This window comes from Bos grunniens, chromosome 7, assembly GCF_055505025.1.
Source record: "Bos grunniens cultivar Pamir isolate PY7600 chromosome 7, Bosgru_T2T1.0, whole genome shotgun sequence".
NCBI classification, from domain to species: Eukaryota; Metazoa; Chordata; class Mammalia; order Artiodactyla; family Bovidae; genus Bos; species Bos grunniens.
The window spans coordinates 9851585-9861790 of NC_141171.1; the positions used below are offsets into that span (position 1 = coordinate 9851585).

The 10206-nt window shown below is 37.5% G+C and overlaps 1 pseudogene; it reads left to right on the forward strand.

The window, feature by feature from the left end:
• Positions 1–8441: 8441 nt before the first annotated feature.
• LOC147368316 (olfactory receptor-like protein OLF4) lies at positions 8442–9427 on the forward strand (annotated as a pseudogene).
• Positions 9428–10206: the final 779 nt, after the last annotated feature.

Genomic DNA, 10206 nt, shown 5'->3' on the forward strand with positions numbered 1-10206 from the left:
GTAATTTTCTAGTAGAGTCTTTAGGGTTTTCTATGCAGAGGATCATGTCATCTGCAAATAGTGACAGTTTTACTTCTTTTCCAATTTGGATTCCTTTGATTTCTTTTTCTGCTCTGATTGCTGTGGCCAAAACTTCCAAAACTATGTTGAATAGTAATGGTGAGAGTGGGCACCCTTGTCTTGTTCCTGACTTTAGAGGAAATGCTTTCAATTTTTCACCATCTGGAGGAGTCAACCTGCCTGACTTCAGGCTCTACTACAAAGCCACAGTCGTCAAGACAGCATGGTACTGGCACAAAGACAGAAATATAGATCAATGGAACAAAATAGAAAGCCCAGAGATAAATCCATGCACATATGGACACCTTATCTTTGACAAAGGAGGCAAGAATATACAATGGATTAAAGACAATCTCTTTAACAAGTGGTGCTGGGAAAACTGGTCAGCCACTTGTAAAAGAATGAAACTAGACCACTTTCTAATACCATACACAAAAATAAACTCAAAATGGATTAAAGATCTCAACGTAAGACCAGAAACTATAAAACTCCTAGAGGAGAACATAGGCAAAACACTCTCTGACATACATCACAGCAGGATCCTCTCTGACCCACCTCCAAGAATATTGGAAATAAAAGCAAAAATAAACAAATGGGACCTAATTAACCTTAAAAGCTTCTGCACAACAAAGGAAACTATAAGCAAGGTGAAAAGACAGCCTTCAGAATGGGAGAAAATAATAGCAAATGAAGCAACTGACAGACAATTAATCTCAAAAATATACAAGCAACTCCTACAGCTCAACTCCAGAAAAATAAATGACCCAATCAAAAAATGGCCAAAGAACTAAATAGATATTTCTCCAAAGAAGACATACAGATGACTAACAAACACATGAAAAGATGCTCAACATCACTCATTATCAGAGAAAGGCAAATCAAAACCACTTTGAGGTACCATTTCATGCCAGTCAGAATGGCTGTGATCCAAAAGTCTACAAGTAATAAATGCTATAAAGGGTGTGGAGAAAAGGGAACCCTCTTACACTGTTGGTGGGAATACAAACTAGTACAGCCACTATGAAGAACAGTGTGGAGATTCCTTAAGAAACTGGAAATAGAACTGCCTTAAGATCCAGCAATGCCACTGCTGGGCATACACACTGAGGAAACCAGAAGGGAAAGAGACACGTGTACCCCAATGTTCATCGCAGCACTGTTTATAATAGCCAGGACATGGAAGCAACCTAGATGTCCATCAGCAGATGAATGGATAAGAAAGCAGTGGTACATATACACAATGGAGTATTACTCAGCCATTAAAAAGAATACATTTGAATCGGTTCTAATGAGGTGGATGAAACTGGAGCCTATTATACAGAGTGAAGTAAGCCAGAAAGAAAAACACCAATACAGTATACTAATGCATATATATGGAATTTGAAAGATGGTAACAATAACCCAGTATAATAGACAGCAAAACAGACACTAATGTATAGAACAGTCTTTTGGACTCTGTGGGAGAGGGAGAGGGTGGGATGATTTGGGAGAATGGCATTTAAATATGTATTATATCATATATGAAATGAGTCTCCAGTCCAGGTTCAATGCACGATACTGGATGCTTGGGGCTGGTGCACTGGGACGACCCAGAGGGATGGTATAGGGAGGGAGGAGGAAAGAGGGTTTAGGATTAGGAACACATGTATGGCTGTGGCGGATTCATTTTGATGTATGGCAGAACCAATACAATATTGTAAATTTTAAAAATAAAATTAAATTAAAAAAAAGAATGCTTGAATGAACATAAATTAGAAAAAATGTAGAAACGTTAATACATTTTGTTAATAAATGTGATCTGAATTTTAATAATGACTTTCTTTTCCTATCTTTAATTCCAAAGGCCTCAGAGTCAGATGCACATTTACATTTAGACAAAGTGAAATTCTCTGTACCAGCTAAGGGGCCGAAATTTCTCCAGGATGACTAAAATTTTCTCCTATTAAAAATCATAGTGAAACATAAAATGATATTATATAAGGGAAGCTCACTGATTGACTCCAAAGGGTTAAACTCAACTAGGAGCAGTATGTGTGTTGTTCTGTGCTAAGTCACTTCAGTCTTGTCCAACTCTGCGACCCCATGGACTGTAGCCTGCCAGGCTTCTCTGTCCATGGGATTCTCCAGGAAAGAATACTGGAGTGGGTTACCATGGCCTTCTCCAGGGGATCCTCCTGATCCAGGGATCCTACCTGTTTCTTTTAATTTCCTGCATTGGCAAGTGGGTTGTTTAATTTCTGCTGTAAGTAGGAAATCAGTTTAGGCTTTGGAAAACTTGCATGCAACCAAGGATTATAGTAGCCAAGTTTTATATTAAAGGAGCAAAGTTATCCCCTGTTTTGAAAAGGGCAATGGTCATATTCAGAGATTCCTTGGGTTGTGTTCCCACAACAGATCAGAGCATTGAAGACCCAAAGGACCTAGTCAAGACCAATTGTCAATATTATGCTTTTGAGAAAACTTGAACTCAGGGATGTGATGTAGTGCCGGGAGCCTTAGAAATTTGGAAGCAGGAGAGGTAAAGGCAAAGGAGTGAGGAAACTGAATTTACCTAACTTATAATGGAGTCTCTTAGGAACAGAGAATCAGAAGAAAAAAATGCATTCTGTCCAGACCAGTGTCACCAGGGGAAATAATGAACTTCCCCTGGGGTAACAAAGGGAAAACATATTTAATGAGCTGACACAGAAGATGCAAATATCTCCTCTGCTGCAGTCCCTCAGCCTGTTCCTTTTCGGTTGGACAGGAGGTGTTCATTGCTTTTGTGGTCCTACATCTGGATGGGAGACCAATGCTTGATCTCTTAGCTGTCCTGTGCAGAGACAGGACATGAGTCTGCATCACCAGCTACTTATGGGGGAACTTTGACTTTCACAGGGAAATTTCCCAGGCAAAGTGAGACAAACCTCCCAAACAGGTGAGTCTGAGAGCTCCACAGACTCTGCAGAAGAGGATCAGAAGGATGGAAACCAGGAATGTACCTGAGATCACCTGAGGACCAATGTAGCATAGCCCTGAGGCAGAGGGCACCATGATTGCTTGCTGGGTTTCCTGAAGATGCATTTATTTATGATGCTGAAAAGGAACAGTGAACTTGAAAATGAGATCGTCAATGTTGACAATTAAATCATGCTAGTGGAAGCCCAACAGAAGAACGAATAGGAGGGATAAACTGCATCCAGTAAAATTGGAACATGAGTCTAAGGTTCTTGTTAATTAACAGGAGTAGACAAATAGGGTATTAATTGTGGAGAGGCAGTCAGTGAGCTGAGGGCATTTCATTTTATTGTAAGCTGGAGCATATTAGACTGTGCCTCCACATAGAGGAGAAAGATCTAAACGGAGGACTGTTTGCAACTACACACTTTCAATAGCTGTGTAGGAAACACACACATTACAGTATTTTCTCTTGTTTTTGTGTTCACTTAAGAGAAAAAAAAAACTTAGTTATATAAGTGTAAGGATGTATGCTAGTGAGGTTTACTTTGCAACCATTTTATTATCTGTGAGGTTAAATAGATCTATGGATTTGTTAGCCATGCAGTGTTTCTCTATTAAAAATATATCTCTATAACTATTTTGTTTTATACAGTGGTATCAAGTGTTGTTATTCCTTTTCTAAATTGCATTCTTTGATAGGAAATTGCATTCTTTGATTATTTTTTAACCAAAAAACTTAAATTTGTGATTTAGCTCTTTTATATATGCATAGATGTATTTGTGGTTTTGTATAAGAATTGATACATTTTGTTGGTCAAATCTATGAACCCTCTCCTCATTGCTTTTCCAAAAGAATTTAGGTATAACTGACCTTTGACAATGTGTGAGTTACAGGTGCACAGCATAATGGTTCAATATTTATATTGCTAAATGATCACCACAGTAAATCTCCTTAACATGTCACCACATATAGTTACAATTTATTACTTGTGAGGAGAGCTTTTAGGATATACTGTCTCTTAGCAACTTACAATTATTCTAAAAAATGTGTTATGAACTACAGTCACCATGCTGCATAGTACAGGCTGCTCATTGCTCTTTACTGTTACTTTTCTTGTCATAATACTTTAGTTGTATATTTTAATATTCTTCATGTGTCAACTCTTGATGTAAGCCAGAAAGGAAAGTGGGAGTTCTTTAGCATCCTTAGTGCTGATAAATAACTTCTTATACATATTTACTTCTATTAAGACTTTCTCATCTGTTTTTATTTTTATTCCTTTTGGTCTTCTGATTAAATCTTTTCCTAAAAGTTGCATCACCTCTTACCGTAATTATTTACTATTTGACTTACATTCTATAGCCATATTTGAATTCCTTTCTCTACATATAAGACAAAATTATAACTTAGATACTGCTCCTTCCTCACATTGTAAATGTTCTTTTGTTATATTGCTTCACTTCCAAATCTTTGGCAATTTGATCTTGAATTAGTGATCCATGTTAATATTGCTAAATTTTTACTCTTTTGTGTCTTTTTTCAGTTAGTTGTAGGTTTTCATTCAATTTTATTTTTCAATTTATTATTGTGGTGCTAGTGGTAAAGAACATGTCTGCCAAAGCAGGAGAATTAAGAGATGCAGTTTTGATCTTGGTGTTGGGAAGATACACTGGAGGAGGGCATGACAACACACTCCAGTCTTCTTGCCTGGAGAATCCCATGGAGAGATGGAGGCTACTGGCAGGCTACAGTCTATAGGGTTGTATGGAGTCAGACACAACTGAAGTGGTTTAGCACATAGCATATTTCCCAGGAAACAGTACCCTTAACATAATTGCACTCTCACCGATATATTTTGTTCCATAAATTCTTTTTTTTTTAATTTTATTTTATTTTTAAACTTTACATAATTGTATTAGTTTTGTCAAATATCAAAATGAATCCACCACAAGTATACATGTGTTCCCCATCCTGAACCCTCCTCCCTCCTCCCTCCCCATACCATCCCTCTGGGTCATCCCAGTGCACCAGCCCCAAGCATCCAGTATCGTGCATCGAACCTGGACTGGCATCTCGTTTCATACATGATATTTTACATGTTTCAATGCCATTCTCCCAAATCTTCCTACCCTCTCCCTCTCCCACAGAGTCCATAAGACTGTTCTATACATCAGTGTCTCTTTTGCTGTCTCGTACACAGGGTTATTGTTACCATCTTTCGAAATTCCATATATATGCGTTAGTATACTGTATTGGTGTTTTTCTTTCTGGCTTACTTCACTCTGTATATACTTAGTTTTTGAAAAATCTCTTTCTAAAATGTGGTCTTATACATACTTATATACTTTTACACAAATGCATCAATATAATCCTGAATACATCATAAATGGTTTTTATATTTTAGTGGCAGATCATCATTATGTTTAATGTTTTCTATAGTTTGTCCCTCTTTTGTTTCTTTCTCAATAATATCTCAGGGACTTGCTTCCAATAAACCAGTATAATGGTGGCTCATTATTTTAATATCTGTATAATGTCACATGGTGTGGCTCACACATTTGGTGGGTCTATAACATTATTTATCAATAAGTGACTATTATATCACTGCTGCAAAAATATTTTGAGATTCTTAGTTTAATACAGCGTTTCGCCACTAAGGGTGTCCCCCACGGTCCTTTAAGAAATATTCATAGACATTATTTGCTGTCACTGATGAGTGGTAAGTGGTGGGAAACGATGTTTCTAAATATCCTGCAATTTACAGGACAGACTCTACCCCAGAGAAGGATCCAGCAAAGAATGTCCAATAGTGCAGAGACTGAAGAATCCAGATTTTAAAACTATCTGTTTCTGATATCAGTAGAAATGAAGTTCCAATGTAGTTTTTTATATATTTGTCTAAAGTGGACTGCTTAATTTTACACTGGGGTCTTTAGTCCCTTTTAAAAAGATGCGTCAGATAAGGAACTACTTAATTTCCTCCTAGATAGATGGTCATTTATTCCAGATTTTATTCAACGAACCTGCCTTTTCCAACCAAATTGAATACAACTGTCCCATAAGATAGTGTTAATATCTAAAGGGACCTAATTCCTAATCATTCAAAACATTATAACAAAGCATATGCTATTTGCCAGAAATTTCTGGGTCATTGTATGTTATGTTCTCTTGAGTTGAGGTCTTTTTCTAAATTAATTATTAATTCATGTCATAAATGTTTTATTACTCCTATTAATTCCCTGATGGCTCAGACGGTAAAGCGTCTGCCTACAATATGGGAGACTCAGGTTCAATCCCCTCCTGGGTTGGGAAGATGCCCTGGAGAAGGAAATGGCAACCCACTCCAGTATTCTTGCCTGGAAAATCCCATGGATGGAGGAGCCTGGCAGCCTACAGATCATGGGGTCGCAAAGAGTCAGACATGACTGAGTAACTTCACTTTCACCCCTAGTGTATGTCAAGTTTCAGTCAGCTTTTGCTGTTCCATTCAGTTTTCTTTAATACAATTATAGGAAATCATACTTTCAACTGGTTTCATATTTTATCCATATTTTGTCATTTTATAATTTCTCATTTTCTTAAGTGTGTTTTTAAAATAAATGCAAATATATCCACAGACTTGGGAAAACAAGAATTGAACAAGGCAATTTAAGTCTTTGATGATTAGTATCTTGCAATATAGTGACAATGTCATAGAACACTGAAATAAAATATAGTGTCCTCAGGTTTAATTCATGTAAAGAAATTTATCCAGAATAAGAGAAAGAATTTTCATGACCTGCTCAAGCTTTATAGTGTTTGGTCTGGAAAGGCCTTTGCCTGTTGGACAAAGACCAGAACTAGAATTGAAGTGTGCCCATTGGATTAATTAAAAAACGGAAATCATTAAGCCCAAGAGTAATAAACAAATTATCACCTATAAGAAAAGAGAGACAGAGCTTGCCTCATTCAGTATCAGAATGCACAAAAAAATCAAATTATATAGAGAAGCACAGGAAAGACATCTTCTACTGTCTCATATATCACATACATAACTTTTGTCATATTTTATAGGTTTTTATTTTTGAATTGTTGAGTTTATGACCTTTACTTATTTTACTCTTGGGGTATTAAATCTGTATGGTTTTTCACATCGTACACGTATGACTGCTTCTGTCCTTGGAAATAAGATATGTTTCTTTCTGATTTTTCCTGGGCATCAAAGAGATATAGCTGAAGTTGGAAGGTTGCTAATCCAAGGAAGCTTTCCTTCATCAAATTGTTTCAGGGATGATTTGAGTTTCTTAGATCTTTTTCCTTCATTTTATTTCTCCCTCACATTTCATGTTTCTTAAAATACAGGGCAGAAAGTGGCTGTAGCTAAAAGGAACCCCAACTTTACTATTCCCCCAGAAGTTTATGATCTGGAATTTATGGGTGCCATTTAAACGTTGTTTAGGAGAAAATTAATCTGATCTGACTAGTTCGAGTGTTTACCACCCCTGGCCTAAGGAGGGTGGGTCTCGTTGAGAAATTCATGACAGAAACACAGCTCAGAAGCCATGGTGTATCTGTGTATTGTGGAGTGGGAGCAGGTCTTAAAGCACAGGCACTGGGACTCATACATTAAGGTGATACAGTAAGGTGACAGAGGCAAGAACTCAATCAAAGATGGTACTGAGACTAGGATCTGCTTTAATTCACAGGAAGCCTTTGCAACTAAAACCATAAAGTGCAGGAACAATGTGAAAGGAGGGATTCTCTGTGGACTAAAGTGTCAGCTCTAGCTGGGAGGCTTCCTTTTTCCTCAGAATCCCTGACACCATCTCTAATCACTGCCCCTCTTGATTATCCCTCTGCCCTGATGGCTTTCTTGTTTGCCTTTGAACATGTGGAACCAGCATCTTCCTCAGGTCCTTTGCAGTGGCAGTTCCCTTTGCCAGACACACACTTCTCCTGGTATCTCACTAGGTACTTCTCTCTCTTCCTTGACATCACTTCAAATAACCCCTTGTTTGCAGCCCTTGCAACTTGGTATAAAATAATGCCACCTACTATTCTCTCCTTTATACGTGTTTTTGTTTTCTTCATAACACCTGTCACCTTCTAATATATTATATATTTATTTGAATATCATCTTTCACCATCCTTGGGTTGTGGGGGATTTGTTTTTAAGCACCTCTACTTATTCTCTGTATGGCTTGGGACAAGTTTGCTCTCAATATTTTTCTCAAATTCATGAAAGAATTTCTCATTAAAACTGTAAATACATGAACCATTTGGAAATATACTGAGAATGGGAAAAAAATTTCTATTCAGAGGTGAAATGGGGTATAACCTCATGGAGAATTTATCTACATACAACATATTAACATCAATTTCATGCCAACAAAATTGAAATTATAGTGTCTCAGTGATGTGAGTTGTGTCTGTTTGGGTGAAAATTCTTCATGCTATTTTCTTTTTTCCTGATAGTCATCTTCATCACATGGAGCCAGGGAACAATACACAAATCCCAGAATTTCTTCTTCTGGGACTTTCAGAGGGACCAGAATTGCAGCCCCTCATCTTTGGGCTTTTCCTCTCCATGTACCTGATCACTGTGTTTGGAAACCTACTCATCATCCTAGCTGTCAGCTCAGATCCCCTCGTCCACACCCCCATGTACTTCTTCCTCTCCAACCTGTCCTTTGTAGACATCTGCTTAACTTCCACCATCATCCCAAAGATGCTGCAAAGCACTCAGACACAGAGCAAAGTCATCACCTATGAAGGCTGCATCGTCCATCGCTGTATTTTTACTTATTCTTTGCAGGATTAGATGACCTCCTCCTGACTGTGATGGCCTATGACTGGTATGTGGCCATCTGCCACCCATTGCACTACACGGTCATCATGAGCCCCTGGCTCTGTGGACTGCTGGTGCTGCTGTCTTGGGTGTTGAGTTCTATGCATTCCTTGTTACAGAGTTTAATGATTTTGCGATTGTCTTTGTGTTCAGACTTGGAAATCCACCACTTTTTCTGTGAAACCACATGACTCATCCAATTGGCCTGTTCTGACCCCTTTCTCAATAACATGGTGATGTCATTTGAATCTGTAATTCTCGGGGGTGGTCCCCTGGCTGGCATCCTTTACTCTTACTCTAAGATAGTGTCCTCTATCTGTGGAATCTCATCAGCTCAGGGGCAGTATAAAGCATTCTCCACCTGTGCATCTCACCTCTCTGTTGTCTCCTTATTTTATTGTTCAGCCTTAGGAGTGTATCTTAGCTTCACAGCTGCCCACAGCTCACACACAAGTGCTATAGTATCGGTGATGTACACTGTGGTCACACCCATGCTGAACTCCTTCATCTACAGTCTGAGAAACAAAGACATAAAGAGAGCTCTAAAAAGATTCTTTGGGATGGAAACTTTTAGAAAAGGTCCATTTACCTCGAGCTGAAGAATGATAGCAGGGCTTAAAGTCTCAGAGTCAGATAGTGAGATTATTTGTTTAGATTATGGTAATAGCAACTGCTTCCTCATTTTATTACCTGGTATTTCCATTTCTTCAATTTCACTTCTCTCTACAATTTTAAAAACATCCTTTATTAACTTTTCTCTTCTCTGTCATCTAAGTTTTTTCTTTTGCTATTTTTCTGCTCTCTCAAATTGATTCAAACCTTGTGTGAAACATATGTAAATTCCCATTTATCTCATGAGCTTTCACACATTTCTTAAGAATAAATTCTTCTGAAATGAAATGCTTTGTACTGAGTAAACTTTTTTTTCATTTTATTAAAAGAATAAACATAGTTTGTGCTACTTCTATGAAAAATCTAACTTGGTAACCAAACCAATTATATAATTTCATAGGAGAATAAAATATGAAACTATAATTTGTTACTGTTTTAATTCATCATACCTTGGAATATTACTACCATAATTTCTCTTTCTGGAAATGTAGACATGAACAGATGTATGTTTCATAACTGGTCATCTGATTTTACACCCCTCAAGGTACTATTCTCTATTTAGCTCAGTGTTGCATTCTCTACAGGAGTTACTGAGAAAGCAGAGCATCAGATGCATGTCTCTAATTGGTATCTATATGAAACAGCAATTTCAATACAGAGTTTGATATAATAAGACCTAGAATCAGACAGGACCTTAAGTATGATGCAACAGAAATTTATGTCAGATTATTCCTATGCAAAGTATTTTTTCATAGTGTCCATTTAG